This window comes from Trachemys scripta, chromosome 9, assembly GCF_013100865.1.
Source record: "Trachemys scripta elegans isolate TJP31775 chromosome 9, CAS_Tse_1.0, whole genome shotgun sequence".
NCBI classification, from domain to species: Eukaryota; Metazoa; Chordata; order Testudines; family Emydidae; genus Trachemys; species Trachemys scripta.
The window spans coordinates 78,376,341-78,394,780 of NC_048306.1; the positions used below are offsets into that span (position 1 = coordinate 78,376,341).

Genomic DNA, 18,440 nt, shown 5'->3' on the forward strand with positions numbered 1-18,440 from the left:
TCTCAGCCAGCAGGTCAAAAAGGTCTTTTTGAAGATGTCACTGACTGGGGAGACGCTGCTGTAGAGGACAGCCCTTTCTTAGTGAATCTGGGCTTCAGTCAGTCTCATGGGCTAGTAGTAGACTGGGTGACACTGTTGAACTGTCTGCAATCTACTGTATTGTTTCTTTGCTGTGTTTAGACATCCAGAGTCACAGTGTCGCCTGGGAGTCTTCAGTGCATGACTACTGCCATAGCCATGGGACGTGCAGCTGTATTGATTGCATCAAGCGAGACCCAGAGAGCTGCTGAGGCAATTGTCTGGACTTCTGTTATGAGGTGTTGAAATTGTTCGCTTGGATCTTGTGGTAGGTGCTCAATAAAAGATTAAAACTTTGAATAGTTTGCAAAATCAGGGCTTAGTAATTGGCTTACTCTGAACTGCAAAGAGGTTGCAGAGTAGCTCTTGTGGCCCAGGAGGTCTAGTCATTTCAGCTTCTTATCACAGAGCGTTGAGCAGGACGAACATTAGTTAGTAAACAAACATCCTCAACAACCAGGGAATTGATTGTAGGGTGGAAGAAAAAAAAATACTCCAAGCTTCTGGGTGGAATATTGCAATTTTTGTCAGCCTATTTACACATAGGCGGTACGGTAGCTGGAGTTGACCACACTGTACAAGCTGGGGCCAACAGAGCATGGTTGATGGGCAAGGTGATTTTTCCCTGAGGAGATATATGAAGGATGTCCAACAGGGAACGTTGCGGTTCCTGCATCTCCTCAAATGGAATTTGTAAGAACTCCACTATTGGTTTTTATAAAGTCTTGAGTGGTATTTCTTCTTCCTCAGCTGTCTCTTGCTCCCCTCTGTGAGATCTTCCTGTGGAGCAGGACCTAAGTGGGGCAGTTGTTGCTCCTGGTGTGCCCTCTTATGAGATGGGACCTGTAGAACTGGTCACATAAAGGGTCCACAGGTTCCAACAAGCCCAATGTGATAGGACAAAAGGGAAGGTTTCCCCCCAGGTTGCTGAGGGTATTTCCTGCTAGGAGTTTTTCCTCTGGGTGTATCTCAAGGGAAGGAAACTGGAATGGGAAGGTGGAGGAACCTTGTATAAATACCTTGGAATCAGATGAGGCATCTTTCCCCATGTCCATTAGAGGGGCAAATAGTGTCAGCACCAGTGGTTGAGTCAGTACCAGGTACAGGGCCCAGAGAGGTCCTGTAACTGCATCTGTACTGGAAGCTGATACTTGGTTGGCTGGTGAGACAGTACCATAGGATGTGTTGGTACTGGCTGGAAACGTCTCTTGGTACCCTTGAAAAGTTTGTGTAGGGCTGGTGACCATGTTGATCCTGGAGGACAAGTCACTTTTTGAAGATGGTAGGATTGGAGGTAAGTAGGCTCAGGGAGGTGAATTGTACCAGTGGATGGTGTCTCTTGGTACCCCTCAGCAATGGTGATTCAGGCTCTTCCAGGATTAGGAGCTTAGACAGTACCAGTGATCCTGGACAGGGGCCCTCAGGAGTCAGTATGTCAGGTGGTACTGGAGATCAGGTGTCAAAATGCAATCAGTGCACCCTTCTCGGCTGCCTACAAAGATGGTACTGATGACAATTTTGGCTTGGCTCTAGAGTCCTTGTGTTTCAAAGGCACTGAGTTGGATCTGACACCAATGCCACTCTAGATTGTTGAGCTTCTAAATACATGTGTGGTCTTCTCAGCTGTTGACATAGTCATGAAACAGGAGGGGATGAGAGCTTCAGGGGTACCCATATCAGGACATGAGGTTTCCTGAGATCCAGACCAAAAGGGAGATTTTTCCTCTTCTCTTATCCCATTCTGGGGAATTAGGTTTTTTCTTCTTGGAGGGTCTGAGTGGTTTTAAAGGGTCTTTGCTTACCACCACAGCAGAAATGGCCACCAGGGCTCTCTGAGCAATCAAATCCAAGGTTGTTCAGAGAGGTATGGAGAAGGGTGGTGGGGTGACTCAGATCCTGTGGGCCTCAGAGAGTGCGCCATCAACAAGAGTTTTAGTCTATCCTCCCTCAGTTTCTTAAATCTGCTTTTAAATCCTGAGCAGATCTTGCATTTGGAGGAGATGCATGTTTCTCTCAGGCAGCGAAGGTACCTTGGATGTCATTCACTGGAGAGAAAAGACCTGTGGCAGGTCTGGCAGAGTTTGAATCGAGGAGTCTTGGGCATAACTTGTACTTAATGCCACGAATCAAGGCCAGAATAAAAACAAAGGATCAAATCAGAAAAACAAAAACGGGAAGGGAACCCCCCAGCAAAAATTGTGCTAAATCACGGGGGAAAGAAAAGAAAATACCAAAAGAACAAGAAAAAAATAAGCAAGAGAGATATCAAGGTGCATGGCTAATTAAAGGACACCACATTGCTCCATCTTGAGCTGCAGGCAGTTGAAAAGGAACTGGAGTGGCAGCAGGTCTGTCCCTCTCCCCCCAGTATACCCTCATACCAGAGCACAAGGATATTTAGGGGACAGGTGTGGACCTGCAGACATTGCTGATGAAAATCTCCTATCAAGAGTGTATGGGCGTGCACACACCCTGAAGTGGAGCACCCACAGGAACACAATTCAAAGGAGAACTGGCACGTATTGTGTTTAGTAGGTGGAGCTGTACATAATTGCCATAATGTTGCTGATCCTATATTCCTTGGCTAACTTGCAGCAACAAGATTTTGTGTGTGGGACTTGTATACAAAGATTCATTGGTAAAATTCCCCTTCTAAAAAAAGCCTTTGGTGTTCAAAAACAGAACGACTAATCACATTCTCCTCAGATTCTGAGTCACTGACAACTACGATAGGTATAAAATTGCTTTGGATTGAGTTGTACAGGCACAAGGAGTACCGTAGCACTCAGTCCCTCAATGAGCAACACCTATTGCAAGATAGTTCTTGTCATTTCTAAAACCGATCTTGGTCTTTTAAAGATTTTCGGTGAAAGAAGAGGATATAGGGAAGATGGTGCGCCAATGTCACTGACTTTCTTAAGTTAGGATCCAGGGATATCAACATCCTATTCACCAGAAATGATTTTTTCAATGGACAGTGGCTTGTATAAAAAACAATTAAAAGTGAATGTTTGTAAAACTTCTGGGTATTTGTTTTAACAAAGTTTTTGTTGTCAGACTCACCAGTTCTAACTTTTTCTTTTTAATTAATTCGTTAGCTTACTTTCTGTTGCCCAATGCAAACCAGAAAGTGTCCTTCCTCGTGCCCCCCAGTCACCAAGTATTTTCGTGCAGGGACTTTTGCCTCTCCTACTTCAATGGGTATGTTTATCCTGCAATCAGAGGAGGGACTGCACCTCAGGTAGTCATATCCACATGAGCTTTAATCTAGCTAAAAATAGCAGTAAAGACACAGCAGCGCGAATCCTGGCACAAGCTCGCAATGTGTGTATGTACCCAGGGGTGCAGTTGGGCTTGTACAACCTGCACTGTGCTGCCGCGTCTTCACTGCTGTTTTTCACCGCAATTGCTAGATTAAAGCTCGTTCTACTATTCCTAACTGCACTGATTGCAGTGTGGATGTAACTTGTAGGAGAGCAGTATCTGAGGTGTGTCAGTTAGCCTGCCTCATGAGAAAATGTGATTGGATTTGGAGAGGCAAGAATTCTCCCAGTTGAGCCTTATGAAATAACAGCTCAAATAAACAGAGGAAGGAGAAAGCCAAAACTGCCCGTTTGAAATGGGTGAAAAGTTTTGCATCTGAAGTGAAGATGATAAACGGGTGTACAGCTGACTGCTTTGCTTGAGTACTATAGTTCCTTGTGCAACATTTCACTGAAGCAAAAAATAGCTTATAAAGCCTCAAACCTAATATCCTTGATTCCAGAATAACTTTTTCAAATGGTGAATGAATAAGATATTTCACAGCTTCCATTAGCTAGCATTGCCAAGAGCCTCACTAAACTATTGAAACAACTGGTTCCCTTTATATATATAAAAAATAGGTGGGGGGGGGGGAGAGACAGGACAACCAAGTATAGGGGTGAAATTCTGGTCCCCTTGAAATCCATGTGACTTTTGCTGTTGTATTCAATAATTTCAATGAGGCCAGGATTTCCATTTAGAGATATGACAACTTCCTTTTTTTCCCCTTGGGATTTACCAGATACAAAAGGGTGACTTTACCAACTAATATGATAGTAAAAGTGTTAAAGCACATGTAGACGAGCTGCTAGGTGGTGTTTCAAATAGCATTAGCTATCTGGAGATGCAAACAGACAGCACATGTGAAAAACTTTCCATGTCTAGACCAGATTTTAAAATATTAGCTAAAATATATTAGCTAACATGTTTCTAATAACCTCTGTTTGATCCTAGCCTGGAAGGTGAATAGACTCCCATTTTAATCTGCTGAAGCCTGAGATCAGGATTCTGTGTTACTTCACTAATGCTTAAGGGCCAGATCCTTGGGCAATAGCACTCAGGGAATATAACTTCAAAATCTTAATTAATCTTTTGTAGTGCTAATTGGACTAAGGCCTGGTCCAACTCCCATTAAAGTCAAAGGATCAGGCTGCCAGTACTTTACTCTGAAATATGTCCTAATGACAGCAAAAGGGCTTTTTGTAGAGTGCAGCGAGTCAGACTGACAAAGCCCTGGCTGGGATGATTTAGTTGGGGTTGGTCCTGCTTTGAGCAGGGGGTTGGACTAGATGACCTCCTGAGGTCCCTTCCAACCCTGATATTCTATGATACTCCCAAGGTCAGGACCTGACCTTGGGAGGCAGGCCAGTCCTTGCCCACAGACAACCTGCCAACCTTAAGCATATTCTCACCAGCAACGACGCACAGCACCATAACAACTCTAACTCAGGAACCAACCCATGCAACAAACCTTGATGCCAACTCTGCCCACATATCTACACCAGCAACACCATCACAGGACCTAACCAGATCAGCTACAACATCACCAGCTTATTCACCTGCACGTCCACCAATGTTATATATGCCATCATGTGCCAGCAATGCCCCTCTGCTATGTACGTTGGCCAAACTGGACAGTCACTATGCAAGAGGATAAATGGACACAAGTCAGATATCAGGAATGGCAATATACAAAAACCTGTAGGAGAAGACTTCAACCTCCCTGGCCACACAATAGCACATGTAAAGGTAGCCATCTTACAGCAAAAAACTTCAGGACCAGACTCCAAAGAGAAACTGCTGAGTTCCAGTTCATTTGCAAATTTGACACCATCGGATCAGGATTAAACAAAGACTGTGAATGGCTATCCAACTACAAAAGCAGTTTCTCCTCCCTTGGTGTTCACAACTCAACTGCTAGCAGAACACCTCACCCTCCCTGATTGAACTAACCTCGTTATCTCCATACCAATTTATACCTGCCTCTGGAAATTTCCATTACTTGCGTCGATGAAGTGGGCATTCACCCACGAAAGCTTATGCTCCAATACTTCTGTTAGTCTTAAAGGTGCCACAGGTCCCTCTGTTGCTTTTTATGAGTCTATGATTTGGCCCAGATGGAGCATGCTATCCCATCCCATACACTGCGTTAGTGACACAGACATTAGCTATTACAGGGGAAACACGGAGTCCTTGCCCTCAAATATTGGCAGAAAAATAAAATAGGAACTGATTTCCACCTGTCTTTAAACATTCTGGTCAGCAGAAACAAGGCCAACCTCTGCCCTCATTTACACCCATGTAACCCCATTAACAGTGGAACAATTCCCACATAAATTCCATTAAACACCTGGATACCAAAAAGCTTTGTTTCACTGCTCTACAGCCAAAATGCTTCTGAAATAAATGTAGTTAAACTTTACTAATTCTGGGTCACTGAGAACGAAAATGATGCTTAAAATTGTTGATTGGCTCTAGTTTTCAAGATATGCTATTGGGTCAGTATATACGACCCTTGACTTGGGAATGGCGGAGGATAAGTGTGTTATAAAGGGAAGGGATCTCAATTTAAACCAGAAATGACTAAAATACATCTTTGACTGGATCTATGAATAAATCTATGACTGGGTTTGGACAGTACTTGCTTTTTAGGCAAAACAATGAATGATGCAATCTGAAGCTGGTATTGCATCATACATGATATGAATTGCATCATGTTATTCCTAGAAGTCATGGATGATGCAATCATAACGAAGCTTACATCACTCTGCTGAACAAATTGCCCTATATCAGCTCTAGAAGTCATACAGTGTCATGCTCTCTTATTTGTCAGTGTTTGATTTTGCAAAGGGACACATTTCTGTTTAGTCAAAGTGAGCAGAGATGCCTCATACTTGTGTAAACAGTGCAGATAACTTCTGCTATGTTTGTGGTGAAGTGACGTTTGCATCACAAAAGCGCAGTATAACCACTATGGTTAAGAAAGCCTATCACCTTTATTTTGGCTGCAAAATTGGAGATCAGGACAAGAGGTGGGCCCCACACATATGCTGCAACATTTGTGCAACAAATCTTCGGCAGTGGTTGAACAGGAAAAGGAAATCTATGCCTTTTGCAGTGCCAATGATTTGGAGAGAGCCAACAGATCATACCAGCAATTGTTACTTCTGCATGGTGCCTCCAGTTGGGAAAGGTGTGTCAAAGAAGAAAAAGTTCACTGTGCATTATCCGAACATTCCATCAGCTATACGCCCAGTACCCCACGGAGAAGGACTGCTGGTTCCTGGTGCACCAGAATCATTCTCACTTGAGTCAGACGAGGAAAAGGAAGAGGATGAAACTTCTGGTCCTGAATCATCAATGTCACAGGACCCACATTTTCTCCCATCCTCCTCCTCTGAACCACACCTCATAACACAAGGTGAACTGAATGATCTTGTCAGGGATTTGGAGCTACCCAAGAGTAAGGCAGAGCTGTTGGGCCCCAGACTACAGCAGTGGACTCTCCTGGCAGGTGATGTTAGGGTTTCCATGTTCCGTGACCATCAAAAGGATCTTGTCCCATTCTTCTTCATGGAAGGTGATCTTGTAGCCTGCAACAACATCGATGGTGTGATGGCAGCCCTCAACATCATTCACGATCCAGATGAGTGGAGACTGTTCATTGATTCATCGAAGATGAGTCTTAAAGCTGTTTTACTGCATAATGGCAATGTTTTGCCATCAATTCCAGTTGGTCATGCTCTCCATATGAAGGAAACCTATGGCAACATGAAACAACTTTTGAGGTGCATAAACTATGACCAACATCAGTGGCAGCTTTGTGGCGATTTGAAGGTTGTTGCTCTCTTGCTTGGTCTGCAGACTGGATACGCAGAGTACTGCTGTTTTCTCTGCAAATGGGATAGTCGTGCAAGAGATTCCCACTACATCAAGAAAGATTTGCCACTCCGATAGTCATTGGAGCCTGGGAGGAAAAGTGTTCAGCATCCACCACTTGTTGAATCAAGGAAGATTTTGTTACTACCCTTACACATCAAGCTGGGTCTGATGAAGAACTCTGTCAAGGCCATTGACAAAACACAAGCAGCTTTCAAGTACCTCCATGGAAAATTTCCAAGGTTAAATGAAGCTAAGATAAAGGAAGGTGTCTTTGTTGGTCCTCAGATTCGCGAACTTCTTCGAGATGATGCATTTGACCATGCACTGCATGGCAAGGAAAAGACAGCATGGAAAGACTTCCAGTTAGTGGCAATAAATTTTCTCGGAAACAACAAGGCAGACAACTACATGTTGTTGGTGGAAAACCTCCTCAAGTCATACAAAAGCCTTGGTTGCAACATGTCACTAAAGATACATTTTTTGCGCTCTCATCTAGATTTTTTTCGACCGAACTGCGGAGCAGTGAGCGACAAGCACGGTGATAGATTTCACCAGGACATTGCAACAATGGAGAAATGCTATCAGGGCAAATGGAGCCCATCAATGCTTGCAGACTATTGCTGGACAGTGACAATAGATGCTCCATTTAATGAATATAAGAGACAAGCCAAGAAGCGCCGAGTAGACACTGAATAGGACTTTTTTGCCTTTTGTTTCATAATAAATTGTATTTATATAACCCTTTTGCTGATTTTTAAAGTGTTACATAAACAGGACAGGTGAATTATTATCATGTAAAGCAACCATAAACACATGAAAAGACCTAGGTTTACAATTTATGATTAAAACTCTACTATCTACATAGACATAATATACATAGACATAAAATGTAAAAACTTAAATATCTTAGAAACAGTAGCCAATCAGTTGTTTTAATTGTCATATTTGAATTCAGCACATCAAAATACATAATAAATAGCACATTTTATCTCTGAAGCAGACGACTTCTCAAAAATTGTAGACCAGTGTTATTTTTTAAAAGCTCCTCGGTCCATTATTTTAAGCTCATTTTCTGACAAATTACTGTTTGTCACACAAGCCTGCTGTATGCTAGGTTTTGTGCTCTCAAGATGATGATTACTGCAATGCAAACACCTAGGTTTATGAACTGCACCTTCATGAGGCAGGTTTGGCATCTGTGCAGCTTACCCAGAAGAGAGTTTGAGGGAAAACAAAGGTAAATGGAATCTGCCCACTTCTCATTTGGGGAATATGGAATTGACCCACTTCTACTCTCCTGCAATAAGCAAATCCTGGCTGTGTGGTTAACTTTGTATGTGAAAGTGAGTGCCAAAAATGCATTTTAATGGCACTTCTGATTTTCACCCCTAATGTCATCCTAGCCTAAATTCAATTCAAAAGAAGGGCATCTCTGCACCCCCTTAATGCCTTCCATGCCATTGCCTTGGCCTGGAACCAGATTAGTTTTCCCATTTAGTTTTTTTGTTTGTTTGTTTACCACTACACCACTGGACCTGGGTCTGACTGTAAACTTCATCCGACTGGAGGGCCTGATGGCAACATGGTGGGGCTACTTGTGGTGGGGTAGGGCCTATAAAATATTACAATGTTGCAACTTTCAGAATAAGGTGAGTTTAGGGCGCCTCAAAACCCTAGTCCCCACTGCCTTGTGGGTATTCCTTGGTTGGACTAAGCTAAGGGACATCACCCTGACAGAAACGTGCCTTCGCTGAGGCCTTGGGCAGTCAGCAGTAGCTCTAATCTGTTGCTCTCTTGCGGAAGCTACAACCATTGAGGCACTGAACATCTGGACTCTGTCTGGCCTTCAGACTCTGTCTCAAGGGTCTAAAGGGGGGATGGTAGGTCTAGGGCAGCCTCCACTCCTCCATACTCTTGCCTAGGCATACACATCAAAGGTCTTGATGTACAGCTCTTACTCCTATACCAGGATCAGTGGTTGCCAATGACACCACTGGACTTTTCTTCATAAATTACCACAACAAATTGCCTCATTGTCCCTGCATCTCTAATGCATATTAAAGATCTTAAGCTAGATCTTGAAAATTACTGATATTCACGGGAACCAATCGCCAAAGAAGTTTTGCACTGATGATTTCTTTAAAAAAATAAAAATGATTTCCAAAACAATTTAGAAGTTTCACTGTGTTGCATGAAGTTACCTAAATGTAAACTGCTCATCCAGACCTGCTCATCCAGAATACCAGCATTAGCTAATGTCATATCTGCAGGAAAAACTGAGTGCTACTGACCGTATTGTAGCTACACCTCATGTTACTAGAAAATATTTTTTGTATTTTCTTTCCTAGCAATATTTTAACTTCATATTTTACAATACACTGCCTTTTAATGTATTATTTAATGGATGGCTGATGACATTTAGGAAACATTTTAAAGCATACAAACTACAGGAATCTCTCTATGTAACTCAAAATTCCAGGAAGTTAGGTGTGGTTGGCTGGGAACGTGTTTCTAACTGACATACGTAACTGCAACAAAATAAAAGAGAATTATGTAATATACCCGACATGAAAAGAAAAGAAACAGGCCTAATTAGCTTGACAGAGAAGTTTGTATTACATTAAATGTTTAATGCATTTTTAAATCGCCAAGCATGACAAATTCAAACCGGCTGGAAAATAGTCTTGCAATTTACACAACATTGGGCAGTCGCTGTTCTAGTCCCTGAATTGCCACAGACCTCCTGTCAAGGCTGTATCCCCACTTTGAACTTTAGGGTACAAATGTGGGGGCCTGCATGAAGACTTCTAAGCTTAACTACCAGCTTAGTTCTGGTCCGCTGCCACCATCCCAAAGCTAATTCCCTTCCCTGGGTAGCCTTGAGAGACTCTCCACCAATTCCCTGGTGAATACAGATCTAAACCCCTTGGATCTTAAAACAAGGAGAAATTAACCATCCCCCCTTCTTCCTCCCACCAACTCCTGGGGAATACAATTCCAACCCCCCTGGGATCTAAAACAAGGAAAAATCAATCAGGTTCTTAAAAAGAAGGCTTTTAATTAAAGAAAAAGGTAAAAATCATCTCTGTAAAATCAGTATGGAAAATAACTTTACAGGGTAATCAAACTTAAAGTGCTCAGAGGACTCCCCTCTAGTCTTAGGTTCAAAGTACAGCAAACAAAGATAAACACTCTAGTAAAAGGTATATTTACAAGTTGAGAAAACTAAGTAAAACTAAGACGCCTTGCCTGGCTATTTACTTACAAGTTTGAAATAGGAAAGACTTGTTTAGAAAGATGTGGAGAACCTGGATTGATGTCTGGTCCCTCTCAGTCCCAAGAGAGAACGACTTCCCAAACAAAGAGCACAAACAAAAGCCTTTCCCCCGCCAAGATATGAAAGTATCTTGTCCCCTTATTGGTCCTTTGGGTCAGGTGTCCTTGGCAAGGTTACCCGAGCTTCTTAACCCTTTACAGGTAAAAGGATTTTGGAGTCTCTGGCAAGGAGGGATTTTATAGTACTGTACACAGGAGAGCTGTTACCCTTCCCTTTATAGTTATGACACCTCCCAAGTACTTGCAGGCAAACCAGATGCCCTTTCCGAGCCCCTGTTACCCCATCTGTACAAAGGGGTTATAATATCTACACCAAAGAAGTTTTTTGAACCTTAAGCTCACAATATTTATGAAAGCTCATTGGTGATCTTCCACTGAAGTGCAGTATTGTAATAGTCATTAACTAGTCCTTTTTCCCCTCTCTGTAGCGTTCAAAGTCCGTTATAAAGGTGAGTAAGCATTATCATTGGCATTGCACGCCTTGGGAAACTGAGGCACTAAGAAGTTATGCCCAGCATTTTCAAGTAAGGATCTCAAAAATAAGACACTTAGGCAAAAAAACAATGAGGAGTCCGGTGGCACCTTAAAGACTAACAGATTTATTTGGGCATAAGCTTTTGTGGGTAAAAAAGCCTCACTTCTTCAGATGCATGGAGTGAAAGTTACAGATGCAGGCATTATATAATGACACATGAGGAGAAGGGAGATACCTCACAAGTGGAGAACCAGTGTTGACAGGGCCAATTCGATCAGGGTGGATGTAGTCCACTCCCAATAATAGATGAGGAGGTATCAATTCCAGGAGAGGCAAAGCTGCTTTTGTAATGAGCCAGCCACTCCCAGTCCCTATTCGAGCCCAAATTAATGGTGTTAAATGTGCAAATGAATTGTAGTTCTGCTGTTTTTCTTTGAAGTCTGTTTCTGAAGTTTTTTTGTTCAAGAAAAGTTACTTTTCAATCTGTTATAGAATGTCTAGGGAGGTCGAAGTGTTCACCTACTGGCTTTTGTATGTTACCATTCTTGGTGTCTGATTTGTGTCCATTTATTCTTTTATGTAGGGACTGTCCAGTTTGGCCAATGTACATGGCAGAAGGGCATTGCTGGCACATGATGGCATATATAACATTAGTAGACGTGCAGGTGAATGAGCCCTTGATGGTGTGGCTGCTGTGGTTGGGTCCTCTGAGGGTGTTGCTAGAGTAGATATGGGGACAGAGTAGGCAACGAGGTTTGCTACAGGGATTTGTTCCTGGGTTGGTGTTTCTGTGATGTGGTGTGTAGTTGCTGGTGAGTATTTGCTTCAGGTTGGGGGGTTGTCTGTAAGCGAGGACTGGCCTGCCTCCCAAGGTCTGTGAGAGTGAGGGATTGTTTTCCAAGATAGGTTGTAGACCGTTGATAATGTGCTGGAGAGGTTTAAGCTAGGGGCTGTACGTGATGGCCAGTGGTGTTCTCTCATTTTCCTGGTTGGGCCTGTCCTGTAGTAGGTGATTTCTGGGTACCCGTCTTGCTCTGTCAATCTGTTTCCTCACTTCCCCAGGTGGGTATTGTAGTTTTAAGAATGCTTGATAAAGATCTTGTAGGTGTTTGTCTCTGTCTGAGGGATTGGAGCAAATTAGGTTGTATCTTAGGGCTTGGCTGTAGACAATGGATCATTTGATGTGTCCTGAATGGAAGCTGGAGGCATATAGGTAAGTATAGTAGTCAGTAGGTTTCCGGTATTTATGTTTAAGTGTTTATGTGACCATCACTTATTTGCACTGTAGTGTCCAGGAAGTGGATCTCTTGTGTGGACTGGTCCAGGCTGAGGTTGATGGTGGGGTGGAAATTGTTGAAATCCAGGTGGAATTCTTCAAGGGCCTCCTTTCCATGGGTCCATATGATGAAGATGTCATCAATGTAGCGCAAGTAGAGGAGGGCGCTTGGGGACGAGAGCTGAGGAAGCATTGATCTAAGTCAGCCATAAAAATGTTGGCATACTGTGAGGCTATGCGGATACCCATAGCAGTGCCACTGACTTGAAGGTATAAGATGTCCCCAAATCTGAAATGGTTGTGGGTGAGGACAAAGTCATAAAGCTCCCCCACCAGGCGTGTTGTGGCCTCATCAGGATACCGTTCCTGACAGCTTATAGTCCACCCTCATGTGGAATATTGGTGTAAAGCGCTTGTACATCCATGGTGGCCAGGATGGTGTTTTCAGGAAGATCACCATTGCATTGTTGTTTCCTCAAGAAGTCGGCGGTGTCTCAAAGATAGCTGGGAGTGCTGGTAGCGTAGGGTCTGAGGCAGTGATGAGCTGCCAAAATCTTAACAACAGGTTCCCTACTGGGTCTTCGGTGGCACTTCGGCGGCAGGTCCTTCACTCGCTCCGGGTCTTCAGCGGCACTTTGGCAGCACGTCCTTCAGTGCCACCGAAGACCTGGAGCGAGTAAAGGACCAGCCACCGAAGTGCCACCGAAGACTCGGAGCACCACCCGGTGAGTATAAGCCCCACATGTTTTTTTATGTGTTTTTTTTTTTTTTTTAGTCATCCCTGCCAGGGCCCTGTCGAAACTGTCGAATCGGGCCCCGCGATTCCTAAAGCTGGCCCTGCACATCGGGATTGCAAAATTGTATCGGGGGCCGGGTAGGGAAGACTGTGTCTCCCAAAACAGCCTGTTCCCCTGCATCCAACCCCCACCTATGTTCTGCCCCTGACTGCCCCCCTCAGAACCCGCAACCCAACAACCCCCCCCGCTCTTGAGACCCCCCCTCCACCCTAACTGGCCCCCAGGACCTCCTACCCAACTCACCCCGCTCTCTCTCCCTTGACTGCCCCGACCCCCCCATCCACCACCACCCCGACAGACCCCTGGAACTCCCACGCCTACCCAACCCCCCCCCCGTCCCCTGACAGCCCCCACAGAACCTCCACCCCCTCCAACCACTCCCTGTTCCTTATCCAACCCCTCCTCCCAGCCCCGGCCCGGACCCCTTACCATGCTGCTCAGGGCAGCGTGTATCGATGCCATGCGGCCCGCTGGAGCTCACAGCCCCACCCCCTTACCATGCTGTTCAAAGTGGCAGGAGCTGCAGAGCCGCCCAGGAGTGGTCCAGAGCGCTGGCGCGGCACTCTGAGGCTCTGTGAGATGGGGGAAGGTGGGGGAGGGGCCGGGGGAGCCTCCCCTGCCGGGAGCTCAGGCGGACCGGACAGGACAGTCCTGCGGGCCAGTGTAACGACAGGAAAAACCTCCCTCTTTCAATTGCCCACCCTGACATAAGCAAAATATTTATAGCAGTGGCACTCTAGTGAAGACCTGCTAAATCGGCCGCCGATTGCTCTCCTGTCGACTCCTGTACTCCTCCTGATTGAGAAAAATAAGGGGAGTCTCTCCTGTCAACGTCAAGTAGTGTGGACCCCGCGGAAAGTAGATCTAAGCTACGTTGATTTCAGTTATGCTATTCACGTAACTCAAATTGCGTAGTTTATATTGACTTTTCCCTTTAGTGTAGACAAGGCCATAATCTCTGCTCCTTCTCACTCAGATTCTGCTCAGAGCACAGCTTGGGACAACCCAAGACTACAGGCCATAGTGTTTGTCCAGAAGTCTAGCCTAGAACCCATTTACTGTTAAATTGGAGACAGTTTGGAGTGGGGTGACCAGACAGCAAATGTGAAAAATCAGGACAGGGGATGGGGAGTAATAGGAGCCTATATAAGAAAAAGACCCAAAAATCGGAACTGTCCCTATAAAATCGGGATATCTGGTCACCCTAGTTTGGAGACTAATTACACTGGCCTATGAAAATTACAATAAGTAACAGCGAGTGAGGATCTGATAACAAGGAGCTGATCCCACAAATACTTACTGCTGGGCATAGTATCTATTACCATGAATTGTGCCATATGACTTCAATGAGACTGCTTACAGAGTAAGCACTAAGTTTGGTGATACATGCAGGAGTAGGAGCCAGTTGAATGAACAAAGTAACCATGTTCTAGACAACACAAACCATGAGCTACAAAAAAGCTGAGGTATTTATGATTCTTAACCTATGGTACTAGGAAGATCAGAAATAAACACAGAACAAAAAGGCTTTGTGTGGAACTGGAGCACACAGAAGTTGCTTTATCTTTTGTTTGGCTTACCCTCAGGATAGGTCTCTGACTTGCAAACATGGTCTTTGAATGACCAAAGGGAGTTGTCACTTGTAAAGCAAAAACTGGCTGTTGCAGTGGCTGGCTCATTACAAATCCGAGTGATTTATATGCATAACACCATGTAGCTCTGGTACTAATTGTGTATCACATTGCATTGCCAGAACTGCCAGGAGACAAATGGTCCAGATCTCTGGAGTGCTGAAGAGTGAATTATGTGAGAAGAGAAACTGAATGAGTCCTCAATTGGACTAATAATTCACCAAGTCTGTTCGGCTCATAGATTGTTTACCTAAGTTATAGCTGAAAACAGCCTCATTAAATTTGCTTTAGGCAATGCAACTGAAGGTAGTGTAGGACCATGACTGTTATGTTTTGCAGCTAGCGTGTATGCTCTGGGCACAAAACCAGAAGCTGAATTGCAAACTGAGAACCTTTGCCTTAGACTCATGTCAGCCTTAGAGTACTAAGGAGGTGAGGACCAGCCAAAAGTTAGTGTCAAGTTACAATACAGCACGTGGAAATGTTCCAGTTTCATTGTAAAGTAATAGACTAATATGAGGTAACAGAGTTACGCTGTGGAGTTTTCTGATTTAAATGACCATTAAACAAAACAGATATATAACTATCCTTCTCAATGTCATGCAGTGAGTCAGTGGCAAGTTGCAGGTCAGAATTTAAATATTTTTTTTCCCTTCTGGTCCTCAGCAATAACTGCTAGACCCATCTGTCCCTGCCAACTAGGAGTCATGATGTTCTGCTGAACTGCAGCTGCCTTAAATCTAGGGTAGCTCTGATGCAATACCAGCATGATGAAGTGGAGTGGAATCAATTGCATTGACTAGAACTGAGATGTCACAAACAGATGCTCTGGGTGTGTAGTTTAGCCCCATGTAGTAACAAAGAGACACTTTCTGTATTTTTTGTTTCAATATTTTCTATTTCAATTCATTATGTCCTATGGCTAGAGTGTGTCAGGCCAGAGTGTCTACACATGAAAACTAATGCAAATTACAGTAGGGTGTGAATTTCAAGTGGGAGGGTTAACTATTCCTGTTTAAAGGAGTAAGGCACTTATTTCACAATAACTCCATGTGTAGCAGCTCTTTATCAGGAATAGCTATACTGGAGTAATTCCCCATGTAGACAAGCCCTTATTTGGCCACACAAGGGAGTAAGGAAGAATAAAGATCTGGTTCATCTCTGTTCAGACTGTAACTTTGGCTGCAGCGTGGAGAGGATTGGAGACTTGCCTGGTACTCTTCATTGCGAATAAGTGGGTAGGAAGGGGGTACAAGAAGGAAGCCTGGCTAAAACTCCCACCCCATAGCCTCTCCTCACTTGCTACCCCGAGTAACCAACCCAGGTTACTTTGACCTTTGCATACATTTTTGCAAAATTTAAGAACAGTTATATTTGGACAGACAGTGTGAGTTGGGTAGCGGAAGTGTGATGGAAGAGTATATGGTCGTGCAGAATGCGTCTCCATTTCCAGATATCATGGGGTCCATAAATGGTATATCATTTTCTAGAGAAAGTAATTCCATTGTGGGGGGAGGGGTTCAGCAGGACTCCCATGGAAAAAATAGTTTCATGTCAACCCAAAATGAAAATTGTACAAGTTTTTTTTTTTACTAAAATGAAAAAAATTTAAACAAAAACATTTGGTCAAACAAAACATTTTGTCCAGCTGAAAACAAAACATTTATCTTCCTTTTCATTTTTTTTTAAATTTAAATAAAATTGAAGTAAAATTCTAAATGGAAAGTTGTTTTGAAAATGCTGAAATGAAACATTTTGATTTTTTGTTTAATTCCCCCCTCCCCGCCCACCTCCCAACTGAAACAGTTCAGCAAATTTGACATGAATTCACAAACCTGAATCTGCATTTTTTGACCCAAAAAAGTTCTGGCTGAAAAACTTTACTGATCTATAGTCACCTGTATTTATTATTTGAGGGAGAGTAAACCCTAACAAGAGATGGCAATAACTTGTAAAGCGACTTTTAAACAGCTACTCACCGGGGAAATATCATGGCGAGACTTGCCTGTAGCCTGCCTCCTTGGCTGAAATCTGTGCTTCCCTCCTTCAATAAAGCTGTAATGAAAGAGGAAAAGAAAGAAAATCTTTTAAATAACCATGTACTAATTGCGTTCAGCTCCATAGAGAGAAATAACAAAGGAACACAGCTGGGGGAAATACAAGTAAACAAAAGCTATTTCATATTTGACATTATCCTCTGTGGGGTTTCATTTTCCCCTAGCCAGAACATTTGTGAGTCTGAAAGAAAGAAAAGAGGTGCTTGTTGCCAAGGGTGGTGGTGTTTTTTTTGTTTTTTTAAAAAAAAAGCATGATGATGAAGAAAATAATTGAAGTATCCTGAAATCCTTGTTTGGTAGCTCAAATTCACCAAAGAGTCTTTAGCAGAGCTAGTGGGGAATTGCATGTATTAAAGATAGTTAAATCGCCAGCCTCATTTCCATGTTATCTTAAGTAAGCTAGAAAAGGCATGTTATAATATAGGCTAGGAAGAAAAATAAAAACCATACTCAACTCTGGATCCAAGTACTTAATTCCTACAGATGTCAATTAGAGTTTGACATGCAGATCTAGGGTATTACATGGTCCTGAGAGTAGGAGGGAGGGTTTAAGTGAGTTCTGGACACTAATGAAACTTGCATCATACATTAGCATGCTACATCCCTTTATAATAATGCTTATCTTTTATACAGCACTTTTCATACTTAGTGTTTTACCAGTCTGGATAAATATCATTATCCTCATTTCAGTTGGGAAACTGGAGCATGGATAAGTGAAGTGATTCGCCCAGGCCTGGTCTACACTACGTCGAATTTAGCAGCGTTAAATCAAATTAAGCCTGGACACGTTCACACGGCTAAGTCCCTTTTTTCGACTTAAAGGGCCCTTTAAACCGGTTTCTTTACTCCACCTCCGATGAGGGGATTAGCGATAAAATCGGCCTTAGCAGGTCGGAATTGGGGTAGTGTGAATGGAATTCGACGTTATTGGCCTCCGGGAGCTATCCCACAGTGCTTCATTGTGACCGCTCTGGACAGCACTCTCAACTCAGATGCACTGACCAGGTAGACAGGAAAAGCTCCGCGAATTTTTGAATTTCATTTCCTGTTTGCCCAGCGTGGAGAGCACAGGTGACCACGCGGAGCTAATCAGCACAGGTAACCGTGATGGAGTCCCAGGATCGCAAAAGAGCTCCATCATGGACCGAATGGGAGGTACAGGATCTGCTCGCCATATGGGGAGATGAATCAGTGCTAGCTGAACTCCGTAGCAGTAAACGAAATGGCAAAATATTAGAAAAGATCTCCAAGGCCATGAAGGACAGAGGCCATAACAGGGACGCACAGCAGTGCCGCGTGAAAATTAAGGAGCTAAGGCAAGCATACCACAAAGCCAGAGAGGCAAACGTAAGGTTCGGAGCAGAGCCGCAAACATGCCGCTTCTACGCGGAGCTGCATGCCATGCTAGGGGGTGCAGCCACCACTACTCCAAACGCGTGCTTTGACTCCATCAATGGAGAATCACGCAACAGGGAAGCAGGTTCGGGGTACGAGGAAGATGAGGATGAAGACAATGAAGATATCTCACAGCAAGGAAGTGGAGAAACCGGTTTCCCCAACAGCCAGGATATGTTTATCACCCTGGACCTGGAACCAGTAACCCCC

The 18,440-nt window shown here is 43.7% G+C and overlaps 1 long non-coding RNA gene across 1 annotated transcript in view; it reads right to left on the reverse strand.

Annotated features, from left to right (window-relative positions):
- The window catches only part of LOC117883267, a 203,445-nt gene that overhangs the window by 101,943 nt on the left and 83,062 nt on the right, over window positions 1–18,440 (reverse strand). The window contains exon 2 of the long non-coding RNA XR_004647223.1: window positions 16,758–16,833. This is a non-coding gene — a long non-coding RNA (uncharacterized LOC117883267). The remainder of the gene's footprint in view (window positions 1–16,757; window positions 16,834–18,440) is intronic.